The following is a 14278-nucleotide window of genomic DNA, read 5'->3' as shown; positions in this document are numbered from 1 at the left end:
TGGTAAACATTTGGGCTGTTCTACTTTTAAACATTTTTTATCGATATATAATTGACATATAACATTATATCAGTGTTTTTTATTTGGTAAAATTCTCCTGTGAAGCCAACATTATATTAGTTTGAAGTGTACAACATAATGATTCAATATATGTATATAGTACAAGATGATCACCATCATAAGTGTAGTTAGCATTCACTATTTCACACAGTTATAAATTTTTGCTTTTGATGAGAACTTTTAAGATATACTCTTGTAGCAATTAACTTTTATGAATAAATGAATTCACCCACAAGTATTTGAGTAGATATATATTTTCATATCTTTTATACAAATTTCTTGCTGAGGTGTATAATAAATACATGTGTAACTTTTTAAGAAACTGGCAAACTATTTTACAAAGTGATTGTGCCATCTTACATTTACATTAGCAGTGTATACGATATCCTGTCTTTCTGCATTTTTACCAACATTTGATATTATCTATCTTCTTTATTTTAGCCATCCTGGGGGGGGTGAAATCATATCACCATGTGGTTTCAGTTTGCATTTCTAAAAGATTAACAGTTTTGACTGTCTTCTCATATGTTTACTGGTCATTTGTATATCTTCTCTAATGACATTTCTATTTACATATGTAGACTGTAAAAATTGTATTGTTTATTTTCTTTTTTTTTAAATTTTTATTTATTTATGATAGTCACACAGAGAGAGAGAGGCAGAGACACAGGCAGAGGGAGAAGCAGGCTCCATACACTGGGAGCCCGACATGGGATTCGACCCCGGGTCTCCAGGATCACACCCTGGGCCAAAGGCAGGCGCTAAACCGCTGCGCCACCCAGGGATCCCTGTTTATTTTCTTATTATTGAGTAGCAAGTGGTTTTTGTATATTCTGAATACAATTTTCATGATATATGTGATGGCAAATACTTTGTCCTTTTCTTGCTTTGCTTTTTCATGTTCTAAGTGATTTTTTGATAGGAAAGCTTATATATATATATATATAAATTTCATTAAATACAACTTGTAATCTTTTCTTTCATGTATCATGCTTTTGGTCTCACATAAGAACTCTTTGCCTTACCAAAGTTCACAAAAAATTTCTCTTACTTTTTATCAGAAGTTTATAATTTTAGTTCTTACTTTAGGATCTCTGATCCATTTGAATTTTTTTAAATTTTTTGTTTTGATATAGTCTGAGACAATGATGTGAGCTATTTCACATATATTTGTGTTTTTAATTAATTAATTAAATGTTGAAATATAACTGCCACAGTACTTTTTTAGAGATTGGCCTTTGGCCATTTATTACTTTTTTCACTATTTTGGAAAATCAATTGGTCATAAACACAACTTTTGATTTCTCTCAGTTCCATCCCACTGGTCTATATACTTATCCATATGCATAACACACTGTCTAGATAAATGGAACTTGATAGCAAGTTCTGAAATTGGGCAGTCATCCAATTTTTTCCTCTTGTTGTTTTTGTTGGGTTTTGTTTTTACACTTTCACATAGAATTTTGTATGAGGTTGTCAATTTCTACACAAAAGCCTGGTGGAAAATTGATAAATATGTCAATGAATCAATAGATAAAATTGGGAAGAATTGTCATCTTAACAATATGAAGTTCCAATCAATGAATATTCAATATCTCCGCATTTGTTTAAGTATTCTTTCATCTCTTTCAGCAAAGTTGTAGAGTTTTCTTTTAAAGTCTTCATTTAATTAATTAAATTTATACCTATGCATTTATTCTTTTGTTGCTATTGCAAAGGTAATATCTTCTTAATTTGATTTTGTAAATTTTGTTGCTTTATATAGAAATGTAATTAACTTTAGTATGCTGTCTTGTATCCTGCAAACTTTATAAACTCATTTATTAGTCTGGTAATTCTTTTTTTGGATCCTTAAGATTTTCTACAGATGAGATATCGTCATGTGTTAATAAAGATAGTTTTACTCCTTCCTTTTTAATCTGTATGTCCTTTTATCTCCCCATTAAACATTCTGGAGCATTCTATACAATGTTAACTACAAATGGTGAAAGTGGATATCACTTTTGTTTTCATCCTAAAAGGAAAATCTATCACCTTGTCATCATTGGTATGATGTTAACTGAACAATTGTTATAAATTTTTTTTATTATTTTTTTAAATTTAATTTTATTATTATCATTTTTTAAAAGATTTTATCCATTCATTCACAAGACACAGAGAGAGAGAGAGAGAGAGGCAGAGACACAAGCAGAGGGAGAAGCAGGCTTCATGCAAGGAACCCGATGTGGGACTTGATTCCAGGACTCCAGGAACACACCCTGGGTGGAAGGCAGGTGCTAAACCACTGAGCCACCCAGGGATTCCCTAAAATATTTTTTTTTATCAGGTTGAGAGAGCTTTGTTCCCTTTCTAATTTGTTTGAGTTTTTATAATCAATATGCATTGCATTTTTTCAAATGGCTCTTCTGTGTCTATTGAGAGGATTCTATGGTTTGTCTTTTTTCTAGTAAGGTAGTATATTAAATTAATTCATCTTTTGGATGTTAAACCAATCTTGCATTTTTGGGAAAAAAAAAACGTATTTTGTGAGAATATAAAAATAGTTTTATATGTTTCTGTATTGAGTATACTTTTATTTTGTTGAGGATTTTCAAATTACATTCATAAGTGATATTGAATTTTAGTTTTCTTGTCTTGTGCTGTCTTTACCTGGTTTTGCTATGAGAGTAAAACTGGCCTCATAAAATGAGTTGAAAAGTATTGCTTACTTCTTTTCTTTGTGAAAAGTTTGTAAGGACTAGTATTAAGTCCTTCCATGTTTGCTAGGTTTATATAGGTTTTCTATTTCTTCCTGAGACAATTTTAGTAATTTGTGTCTTTCTAGAATTTGTCTATATAGTTTAAGTAGTCTAATTTGTTTGCATAATGGTGTTCACAGTATTTCCTTATAATCATGTTTATTTTGAAAGAATGATCACTAAAAATATCCCCACTTTAAACACTGATTTTATTAATTTTTGCCTCTCCTTATTTTTTCTCAGTCACTCCAACTGAAGATATATTCATTTTGTTTTTCTCAAACATCAGTGTTTGGTTTTATTGATTTTTCTCACAAGTTTTAGTGATTTTTTTTGCACTAAACTTACCATTTCTTTTGTGTGTTGCTGATCTAGTTTATCTTCTTTCTCTACTTATTTAAAGTAGAAGCTGAGGATATTGATTTGAGATCTTTTTTCTTTTTTAATGTAGGAATTTAGAACTATAAGTTTCCCTAATAAGCATTGCTTTAACAATAAATTTAACAAATTTTGATATGAGGGGTGTGTGTGTGTGTGTGTGTGTGTGTGATTCTTCTTTGACTAGGTTATTTTAGAAATTTGTTTAATTTCCAAGTATTTGGTGATTTACCAGAATTTTCTGCTATGGATTTCTAATTTAACTCTGTTAAGATTGGTAAGCATATATTTCCTGAATTTTATCTTATTTTCCCCCATTTAGTTATTTTAATGAATGCAAATCAGAGAGTTTCTAAAATACATATTTACAGTGTTATCTAACCATCACCATTATAGTTTCAGAATATTGCCTTTGCCCCAGAAAGAAATCCCATAATTATTGGTAACTTTCAGCTGCCCTTTCCCCAATCTCTTTACATCCACTAATCTCATTTTTGTCTCTATGAATTTGCCTGTTCTGACCTGAATTTTATCTTTTTTTCAGATTTATTGAAACTTCTTTTATGGTTATCTTCATTTGTTTATATATTGTCTACCAACACCAGAGTTGAGCATATTTGGTACTTTATGCAATGTTAGGGTGAGCGCCTCCTAAAAGTCTGTGCTCTGGACAAGTCACTAGCCTCCTTTTTATCCCCTCACTGATAAGATCATGTGAGAAAAAAATAATAAAGTGATGCTACTAAGGCCCAAGTTTAGGAGCTTCATTGAAGCTTTTATAAGTCCTAGGTCCCTAGGTGTTTCACTGCAGAGCTGAAGAAATTTTGTAAGATTGTATTCAATCTATTGTTAATAGGTACATCACAGTGGCAACAAAAAGTAACTACAGTAGTGGCCTGACAATTCTTGCCATATCTGTTAACTCTTAGATTTCAAAACAAAAATTTACTCTTTTATTTTTGTTGGTCTGAACAAGGCTTTGGGCAATTCATGCATATTAGAGCTGAATGGAGAATTATCCAACTTTCGTTAAAAATGGCATAGTTGGCCCCCAGAAATTTCCTATAGAAAATTTTAAAAAGCATTTGTATTCTAAGTTCATAAATCTTGTCAACCAATCACTAAATATCCCAAAGCTAACAAGCATGTAGCATGTTCATTAGAAAAAAAATATTTATATCAAACCCATTCATTATTATGAGAATAGGAACAACAGGAAACAGTTAGTTATGAAAAATTAAATTACTTAGCAATAGTATACAAGACAAAAACCCCACTTAGATGATATGCTGTTAATTCATTTGAAGTTTGGATTGCGAGTTAAATTCTAAAATATAACAGCATAAAGGTAGTATAAAATGTTGAGTGACCACACCCTTGACACTATTATATTAAAATAAAGCAACCTCTAATATCAGGAAATCAGTACATGAATAATTATTTTGATCACACAAAGAAAGGAATGTGTATTTCTTAATGTTATTATTAATAGCATCATATTACCCTATTTGATAATTAAATACAGGGAATAATATTTAAGTACATTAAGACATAAATGTTAGCACCATGGGAGGAAATTTTATGAATGCTATTGCCTTATATCTATGTAATGCTTGGCATTACCATAGCACATACATCCAGATTATTTTTTATAAACTCCTTAAGACAAATCTGGGATTTATAAAGGGCCATAATTATCCAGTGTATATTTTAATTTTCTTCTAAGTTAAACTAATCTTTTCTAGAGGTTAAGCAACTTGTCACATGCTACATAATTAGTTAATTAATGACAAATTAATAATAATATTTTATGCATTCCACCTAATCTCAGTATAACTCTGTGCTCTTTCACCACACTAGATTAGTTCTGTAAAAAATTTTAAAAAAGGTAGAAACCCAAATACTCAATTGACTTTTAGCATTAATCCAATAGTACAATTATAGTGTTCAACATTATGCTGTCCAACATTATATATGGAATATAAAAAAGATGCAGAAATATTTACTTGGCTTCTTCTAGAAGCAAAATTATATAGTCTAAATATGAATCCTTTGTCATGTATGCAGTTTGGAAATATGTTGCTTATCTCTTCATTATTTTAATGAGGAATGTCTAGATTAAAAAAATTTGATGACTTCCAGTTTATTGATTTATGCATATACACTTATTATTTTTATGGATTGTACTTTTGATATCATCTAAGAGCTCTCCTTCAGTCACTACTTTCCAAATATTTTCTGCTATAAAACAGCTATCAAAACAATTAGAGTTTAGTTTTGTTAATAATGTCATAGTATATGACATAGCATATAGAATGTAGTAAGTTAAGAATAGAAGATATATTGTGTGGATAATTTAAAAATATAAAGAATAATATATTATGTGGATTGTGTTGTTGTTGTTCTTTTAATGGATATATAGTTTCTTCCAAAACATTAAAATTGCAGACCAAATTATGATTTCATAAACACTAATTGAATTGTGCTTATGAAGCTTCACATGTGTTATTATTCAAGAAAGAATGGCAAGATTCAGAGAAATGTACTCTTTAGTGTGACCTGATAGATTGCCCTTGATGGAGATTTTGTGCAAAGTAGATCATGAGGAAGGGAGATGATTTCTCAGAAAAGAATGGATGTTGGAAATGTCATTCATCATATAAGATAAGCATTGCTAAAAAACAAAAAAAAAAAAAGTGAAGATTCACAAGGATGAAAAGGGGCTCTTCTCAAGGCCTCAGAAACTTGAGGCATGGATTCTAAAAAGGAAATATATTTGGGTACTCCTATTGTGCAGAGGTGTAAGTGGTCTTTTAAGACTAGGTCCTGACCTCAGGGCCAACTGGGTGGGTGTTTGCATGAGCTATTCTAAATGTTATACATGAGGTGAATTCTGAGGTCAATTTATCTAGTATCTAAGTATACATTTCTTGACTTAACTTCTTTTTATTATCCTCTCAGTAACATCATATGGTGCATGTGATGGTGTGGATTTAGCACTGCTACGGGAAATTAAAAAGAAATTTTTGTGCATACTTGGTGTAAAGTAGCATGGGATAATGGCAAGGAATCATAGTGGCCAGAAATGATCCACCAAATACAGAAGGAGTCAGCAACCAGGTAGCTGATATCTCACTAATGAAAACCAGATTGGGTTTTCGAACAGTGGCAGAGACAGTAAATCTTACCAATTATTCCAAAGGCTATCTGAACTTCTTAGCTACCCATCTATATTCTAGCCAATGAGATCCTTTTAGAAATTCTTGGTGTCTAGATCAAGCCAAAGCCTTTAAGTAATACACTTTCTTCCATCTCTGGCTTTTCTTGCACTGGCCACCTGGAGGTCACATGTTCTAGTTAGCATATCTAAAATATTCCAACAGACTGGATTCCTGAGTTGCTACTTGGAAAAGGTCTACCCTGCAGGGGCACAAGTTGTTCAATGGCCTTTGAATGAATTAAAAAAATATATATCATCGATTTAAGAAGTATTAGTTAATTCAACACAACCCAGCCTAATATGACCACTAAAAAATATTTGACCAAGTTAGGTTCTGCCATAAAAGGAACTTAAAATTTATGGCATATGTGTGGTGAGCAATGAAATGTGAAAGGCTGAAAAGATAATAATCCACATTATAACATACTACCTGATGTGAGAGGAGTGTGAATGCTTAACGTTATAGCAGAAGTGGTTAAAAAAAAAAATTAGTAGAATGCTTCAGTTGCTATTTACTGGTTTTGTCAAGAAAAATACATAAAGTAGACGTACTAGGGATTATTTGCCAACACAAATACAATAATGGATATATTGGAAATATTAAGGACCAATATTAGGAATGAAAATTAAGTATGGCTATTTATGGGTATGGATTAGTATTGCCTAAAATATATGGGTTCTGTTTCTCTTTATTCATTTTATTAAAGTGTTTGTGTAAGTTGCCATGTGAAAATAAACCTCTTTATATCAAAATATGGGGCATTAAAAAAAACCTGTTCAATGTGAAAACAGTTACTGGGGGGTAAATGCAAAGGTAGGTGACACATCTTTCCATTTTAGACTTATTAAAATGCTAAGGCATATGTTCACTGTAAGCTGATGATGAATTTGAACAGAATGATATGTTTTGTTTTGTTATGTTTTATATGAGTGGACACATAAAGCACAAGAAAATCATGCAAAAACTTTAGGGAAGTATAATATATCTATAAAGATATAGCTTATTTAGTAGGAACAATTTAGCAATATGAATTTAAAAATAAGAACTTAAATACCTTAAGAAATGTTATCATAGACAAAGAAAATAATTTAAAGTTAGCATCAATAATTCAGATTCTTCAGTCCTTTTTTTGAGAGAGAAAGAGAAAGTACACATTTGTGAGTGCACAAAAGCAGTGGAGAACCATAAAGTGGGAGGGGGAGGAAAAGAATTTCAAGATCTCAAGGGGACTCAGTGCTGAGCCTGGGGGGCTCAATGTGGGGCTTGAACTCATGATGCTGAGATCATGACCTGAGCTGGCACCAAGAGTCGGTTGCTTAACTGACCGAGCTACCCAGCATCCCTCGATTCTTCAAAGTCTTTTAAAATAAAATATGCTTGTTAGTTTTATTTTAATGAAATTTAAAATATAAAAATTACAATTATTTTCTAATGAGAAACAAACATACTTGAAAATGCAGACTTTGCAGACAACAAAGTGGTATTTTTGACACAATTAACCTGAAACACTTTCTCTTTTCAAAGTATGGGGCAGAAACAACAAATGCTTTCATTGTGACTGATATGCATGTGACATCTAATATATCAATGTGTTTTTTAGCTCATCATATATATTTTATGCTTTTTTCATTTACCATTCTTTAAAATAATACAAAATGTTCATATATTTGGTATTTACTCTGAATTAAAGTATCTAAATATCTACTAGGAAGACGGATCTTTTGAACATGCATCTTGCAAAGGAATATTGGAGTAACAGTGAAGGGGAGAGAAAACAATCTCCTGAACATACCAGTTGTTAATTTCTATCAGTCAATTGATGTATATACCCATGTATTGTATGTATGTATGACGTTATCTTCTATCTTTTCCATTTAGGTACCCCAAAATACAACTAACTATTGTAAGCATTAAGAAAATTTGTGTACAGAAAGCAATAGTCCATTTGTTTGGAACTAAAATGACAGTTTTTCTGGCAGGGAAAACACCTTTATCTGTATGTTATTAACTAAGGCTATGAGTCTGTAATGAATTTAAAGTGTTTGGTCAAACTAATCAAGAAGTACTAAGGAAAGAGAACTACCATGATGGAGTATTTCTCTGAGGAAAAAGCAGAGGAATGGAGAGATTGGGTTATATTTGGATCACTAGATCACGTGTCCCAAGTCTACGACATCTGAAAATATCTCATGATTATATGTGGTGTTGTTGGATTTCTTGAAACCAACTACGGTGTGAGATATATACTACAAAAATTAAGCAATCTCCTTTACATATGTTGATTAAACAAGTGGATGCTCAAACTTTCACTTGAGGTTTGAATAACACTGAGCCATACAATTAAAAATGTACCATTTTAGGGACCCTGAGTGGCTTAGTGGTTGAGCATCTTCCTTCGGCTCAGGGTGTGATCCTTGGGTTCTGGGATTGAGTACCACATAGAGCTCCATGCATGGAGCTTGCTTCTCCCTCTGCCTGTGTCTCTCAAGATAAAATCTTTAAAAAAATAACCTTTTACTTACTGGTGATTTTATTCATTTTTTTCTCTTGAAACTTATAACCTCTCTGATATTTTGTTTGTTTGTCTTACTGGGTATATATCCTCAATAATCCTTTCATGTTATTTTGGTGGGCCACAATTTTTCTGCTCTTTAGCATGTGTAGGTTGTTATTTGTTTGGCCTTCATACTTGAACACAAGTTCAGCTGTGTATAAAATTAAGTGATGAACATAATTTGTATTTAAAAGTCAGTAGATAGGAAAGAGGTAGCTTTTTTTAACTGCCATTTTGTGCAGCTCACAAGATAAATTGATGCTAATCTGATTGTTTTTGTAAATTTCCTGGTATTTTACTATTTTTTTGAGGTTGGATTATTGGTTGAGTCCTTCTTAAATTTCTTAGGTATTTTAATATTTTCACCAACATGTATTTTAGACTATCCTTATCATTTCTACTAAATACTTTCTTGACCCTTTCAATCTACTTGTCTTTTTTTTTTTCAGATATTTTTAAATTTTACTATTTTATTATTTATTTTACTATTTTTCTATTTTATTAATTTCTTTTCTCCTTGCTCTTGTTGCTTCCTTCTGGAATTTCTATTACATGAAGGCTGATATTTCCTGCAGTCATTTTCTGTGATGCACATTTCCTCTTGTTTTTCTTATATTTTATTGTTCTCTTTGTCTTCTGGAGGAAGACCTCTACTATATTTTCAACACATATACTAATCATTATACATGCTATTTTTTAGGCCTGTGATTCTTAAATTACTGATCATGGATTTCCAAGTAATCTGATATTTTTGAGAATTGCCACAGTATCCTTTGGGATGCTCCTAAAAATATTGATTTTTCCCCCTTAATTAGTTCAGCTTTCTCAATGATTTATTGCCTCTATTCAAATATAAGTTCTCTTCAGGTAGGTAATTTTGTCTGCTAACTGACTTCACAAGCACATAGAATAGCCCTTACCTTTGTCCAGATTAGAATTTCTCCCCTAAGTGTTGGTAAATGGAGAATCTTGTATAGAATTTCACTTTTCTGATCATAAGGGAGGTTCACGATGGACAGCTAGGTGGATAGATTGACACTCGATTTTCCCAAGATGAGGTCAGCTCATATCTCCTGGCAGCCTTAAATTCCACAAAACTCTGATTAACATTACACTATGCTTACTTTAGGATTTTCCTTTGTCAGAATGCACACTTCTGAGAGCTATTCCTTCTTTCCTTTTTTATATCTTTCTTTTTCTCCTCCAAGTCCCCCTTGCATAGAATTAGCCTAGCCTTGCATTTTCTCTGATTTTCTTTATAGCTTTCTTGTCCACACTAAGATCTTTTCTGAAATAGTTATTCCAACTGTTCTTACTGGAGTTTTTAAATTAATTTTCCTAAAGATTGCCTTGTGACCCAATCTTACAAGTTTGACTCTGAGCTTGGAATCTCTCCAAGATGTTTTTTAATAATAAATTTATTTTTTATTGGTGTTCAATTTACCAACATACAGAATAACACCCAGTGCTCATCCTGTCAAGTGCCCCCCTCAGTGCCCGTCACCCATTCACCCCCAACCCCCGCCCTCCTCCCCTTCCACCACCCCTAGTTCGTTTCCCAGAGTTAGGAGTCTCTATGTTCTGTCTCCCTTTCTGATATTTCCCACACATTTCTTCTCCCTTCCCTTATATTCCCTTTCACTAGGCACTGCTGTTCTTTCCACTGGCAAAGTCTTTTATAGTGAAATGTTCCAAGCTATCTTTTTTTTTTTTTTTTTCCTGCCTTGGCTTTTTAATCTATCTGATACAATCACCTCTCAATTTTCCCAGGATTCCTGAAAAAAAAAAATTGATAATAGTCTCCATTATATTCCCCAGCAATGCCATGGTTTTCATTTTAAAGGGAATGTTTAATGGAAAGTGATATAAGCATATTTATACTCTTAGACTCTGAAATTCATCAGACTTTTCTTACTTAAATATGTTCTTCCCCACAGATATGAGTTAAGTAAAACAATACTCTGATTCAGTAATTTAGATTAGTGCTGTGTTTACTAATTTTTACATTGTATCAAGTAATATAGTACCATACAAATTTTGATCTCATGAAGTTATGAGTTTACATAGAAATAGAATAAATGTAAAAGAGAAGTAAATGAATGTATAGTATTTTTAATGGTGATAAATATTGTTGAGAAAAAAGGTGGCAGTGTGCTTGAAACAAGAAAGTTCTGGAAGATATGGACATTCTAAGTAGAGTGGTCAAAGAAAGCCTCAACGATGAGGGGAATGATAAACCTATATATAGAGAAACAGTCTTATGGCTATCCTGCAAAAGAGTAATTTGAACACTTAACTCCCCTCACCTTGATATATTTTTTCATTTTTAAAGTATATACCACCTTGTAAAATAACATGTACCATAAGGATTTGTTATATTTATGATTCATTTCTTTCATTCAAATATAAGCTCCACTCATACAGGTAATTTTGTCTGTTTTGCTAATGACATTTCATAATCAAATAGAATGCTCTTGCCCCACAGCAAACTTTCCATAAATATTTGTTGAATTAATGCATGAACAAATAAATGAACAAAGAACACTTTATCAGACACAGCAGCAAGTGTAAAAACCTTGAGTTGAGACTATTCCTACAGCATTCAAAGGCAGAAAGAAAACTAGAAGACTGAGTCAACAAGAGGATGCAAAGTTCAGAGAAGGAAAGTCAGAATGAGGGTGGAATGAGCTATTTCAGAAACTTAGGCTTTTTTCCTTTTATTTCAAATTTTATGGAAACACAATGGAGCATTTTGGGCTGAGCTTTGGCATAATCTCACATATTTAAAAGATTACTTTAAAAGTAGATTATACATGGCCAAGAAGGAAAACAGAGAGCAGTTTTTAGACTACTGCAATATTCCAGACATAGAATTATGGAGCTTTAGACAGGTAGAGAAGTAGGTTGATAGGGGTGTGCAGGCAAAGCCTGGACGCCTTTTTCTGATTGCTTCTAATTTTTATTTAAATGTGAAAGGAAGGGATCCCTGGGTGGCGCAGCGGTTTGGCGCCTGCCTTTGGCCCAGGGCGCGATCCTGGAGACTCGGGATCGAATCCCACATCGGGCTCCCGGTGCATGGAGCCTGCTTCTCCCTCTGCCTGTGTCTCTGCCTCTCTCTCTCTCTCTCTCTCTCTCTGTGACTATCATAAATAAATAAAAATTAAAAAAAAATAAATGTGAAAGGAAGAACTCGATGGAGTATAATCAAAGGGGTTGAGGTTTGAGGAGAAAAGATAGGTATGAAAGGTCATCAAGACTATTGACAGAATGCAATATTAAACAAAAATTCCAGGTATCAATAATTACCACCTTTACATTAAAAAAAACTTAACATACAACAATACACACATAACCCAAATACCTAAGCTGAAATTCTATTAAATCAGCTAAGCAACTTTTATTTCAATGGAAATCATAATGAGGTTTCTATAAGACAAACTAGCTCTGCTATCCTAACATGCATGTATCCATAAAAAATATTACAACAAATGGAAGATCATCTTATTTTATTATGATTTCAATAAGTTCTTTTGGATCAATCTCCTAATGAAGTGTCAAAAAATTTCCAAAGGAATTCTGTGTAAAATAATGAATGCAGTGCAGTTAGTTGTACATTTTATTCACATAAATTGATTTCAGTTTACTTTCATGTAAGAATGAAGCTATTGTACTTGAAGGATAGGCCACAAAAAGGCATCACCCAATGGAAGAGTAATTTGCCTTTCATTTCTATGAGAAGAGAAAGAAATGGTTGCTAGGAGCACTTTTCAATTATTACAAAAGTGAAATAAGCAGCAAACACAAGAAAATGAGTGAAAAATAGCTAACTTGTTGACTTATGTTTGATTATAGTTTTAATACTTTGTCAAGATGAATAACTGATTCAAAATAAGAAAGAATATTTAATGCAAATACTTAACATACACCTATGCCAATGTCATTGTATGCAAGATTTATATTTAGGTATTTCAGATAAATAAAAAAAGACAAGTTATTTATTTTATGCACACTTTAACAAACACCATTTAACTACTCTTATTCTCATGTTATACAGTTTCAATCATGTATGCTGTGAGACTTTAACAGTTAAAAATATCAACTTTGTTAAGTTCCTAATGTATGGCTCTCACTACTCTGCTCTTAAATTCAAATGGGAAGGATTCAGCCTACAACCTATTACAACGGGACAAATACCTAATATTTTCCTTTATGGCAAAGGTTTGTATTTTTTTTCTCTTGTAGGCCTTAGAGTCTCTTGAGCTCTGCTATTGTATCATGAAAGCATTTGTAGATTATACATAGATGCATTAAAATGACTATTTTACTATTATTTTTAAAATGCTTTATTAGTATTAATCTAAGTGATTTTACTTGTAAAATAGACACTGTCTTTAGCCCATTGTTATAGAACAAATGTTTGCATCACCTCCAAACTCATATGTTGAAACCCTATGCCTGATGTGATTGTATTGGGAGGTAGGGCCTTTGGGAAGTAATTAAAATTTAGGATTAGATGACGTCATAAGGGTAGAATCTTCATAAATGGGATTAAGGCCTTTATAAAAGTCATGAGGAAGCTGCTTTTCCTCTCTGATCTCAGTCATGTGAGGATGCAATGAGAAAAGTTGGCAGTCTGCATCCTGGAAGATGGCTTTCACCAGAACTTGATGATGGGGCCACCCTGATCTTGGACTTCCAGCCTCTAGAACCATGAGAAATGAATTTCTGTTGTTTATAAGCCACCCAATCTATAGTATTTTTGTAATAGCAGCCAAAATTGACTGACATATCCGTTGTAGGTGAGATAATTAGGTGCATGAAAATACAGTTCAAAGCATACATCATTCTTATATTATTAATAAGAAACTTTGAGGAATCTCTGAAAGAAACACAAAAAATGCAAGACTGCATTTAGAGAAGTACCCAAAGAGACATGAATCATACATAGAACAAAAAAAGGCACATAGAAGAAAACAGGTGTGAGTCCTAAAATAAAGCCATTCACATCCTCAAACTCTAAGTAACAGGAGGCTGAAGTCAAGAAAGTTCCTAGAACATTGAGCTAAAGTATGGAATGGTTGTGGTGAAATCCAAATTAGACTCTAGGCATGCATTGAAAAAATGATCATAGATCACATATCCCAGTATGCAATTTTAGGTTGGGTAATGTGAGACTAAGTTCTATTCATCTTCCAAAGTTTTCACTTAAAAAATGAAAGTTTTTCTAGTAGAGAAACTGCATATCCAATCAGAGAATTAGTTTTGAGCAACAGCAACAATGGGTATTAACAAAAGAAATGAAAAGAAGATCGTCTACCAACACTAAA

At 32.4% G+C, this 14278-nt stretch overlaps 1 protein-coding gene across 1 annotated transcript in view; it reads right to left on the bottom strand.

Annotated features, from left to right (window-relative positions):
- Positions 1-14278, bottom strand: part of EYS (eyes shut homolog) — a 1513100-nt gene that overhangs the window by 1431968 nt on the left and 66854 nt on the right. The gene's annotated exons all lie outside the window — the stretch shown is intronic.

Source organism: Canis lupus, chromosome 7 (genome assembly GCF_048164855.1).
Source record: "Canis lupus baileyi chromosome 7, mCanLup2.hap1, whole genome shotgun sequence".
In the NCBI taxonomy this organism is placed as follows: domain Eukaryota; kingdom Metazoa; phylum Chordata; class Mammalia; order Carnivora; family Canidae; genus Canis; species Canis lupus.
Note: the sequence above shows the minus strand (reverse complement) of the source record. Positions and strands in the feature narration are given on the sequence as shown.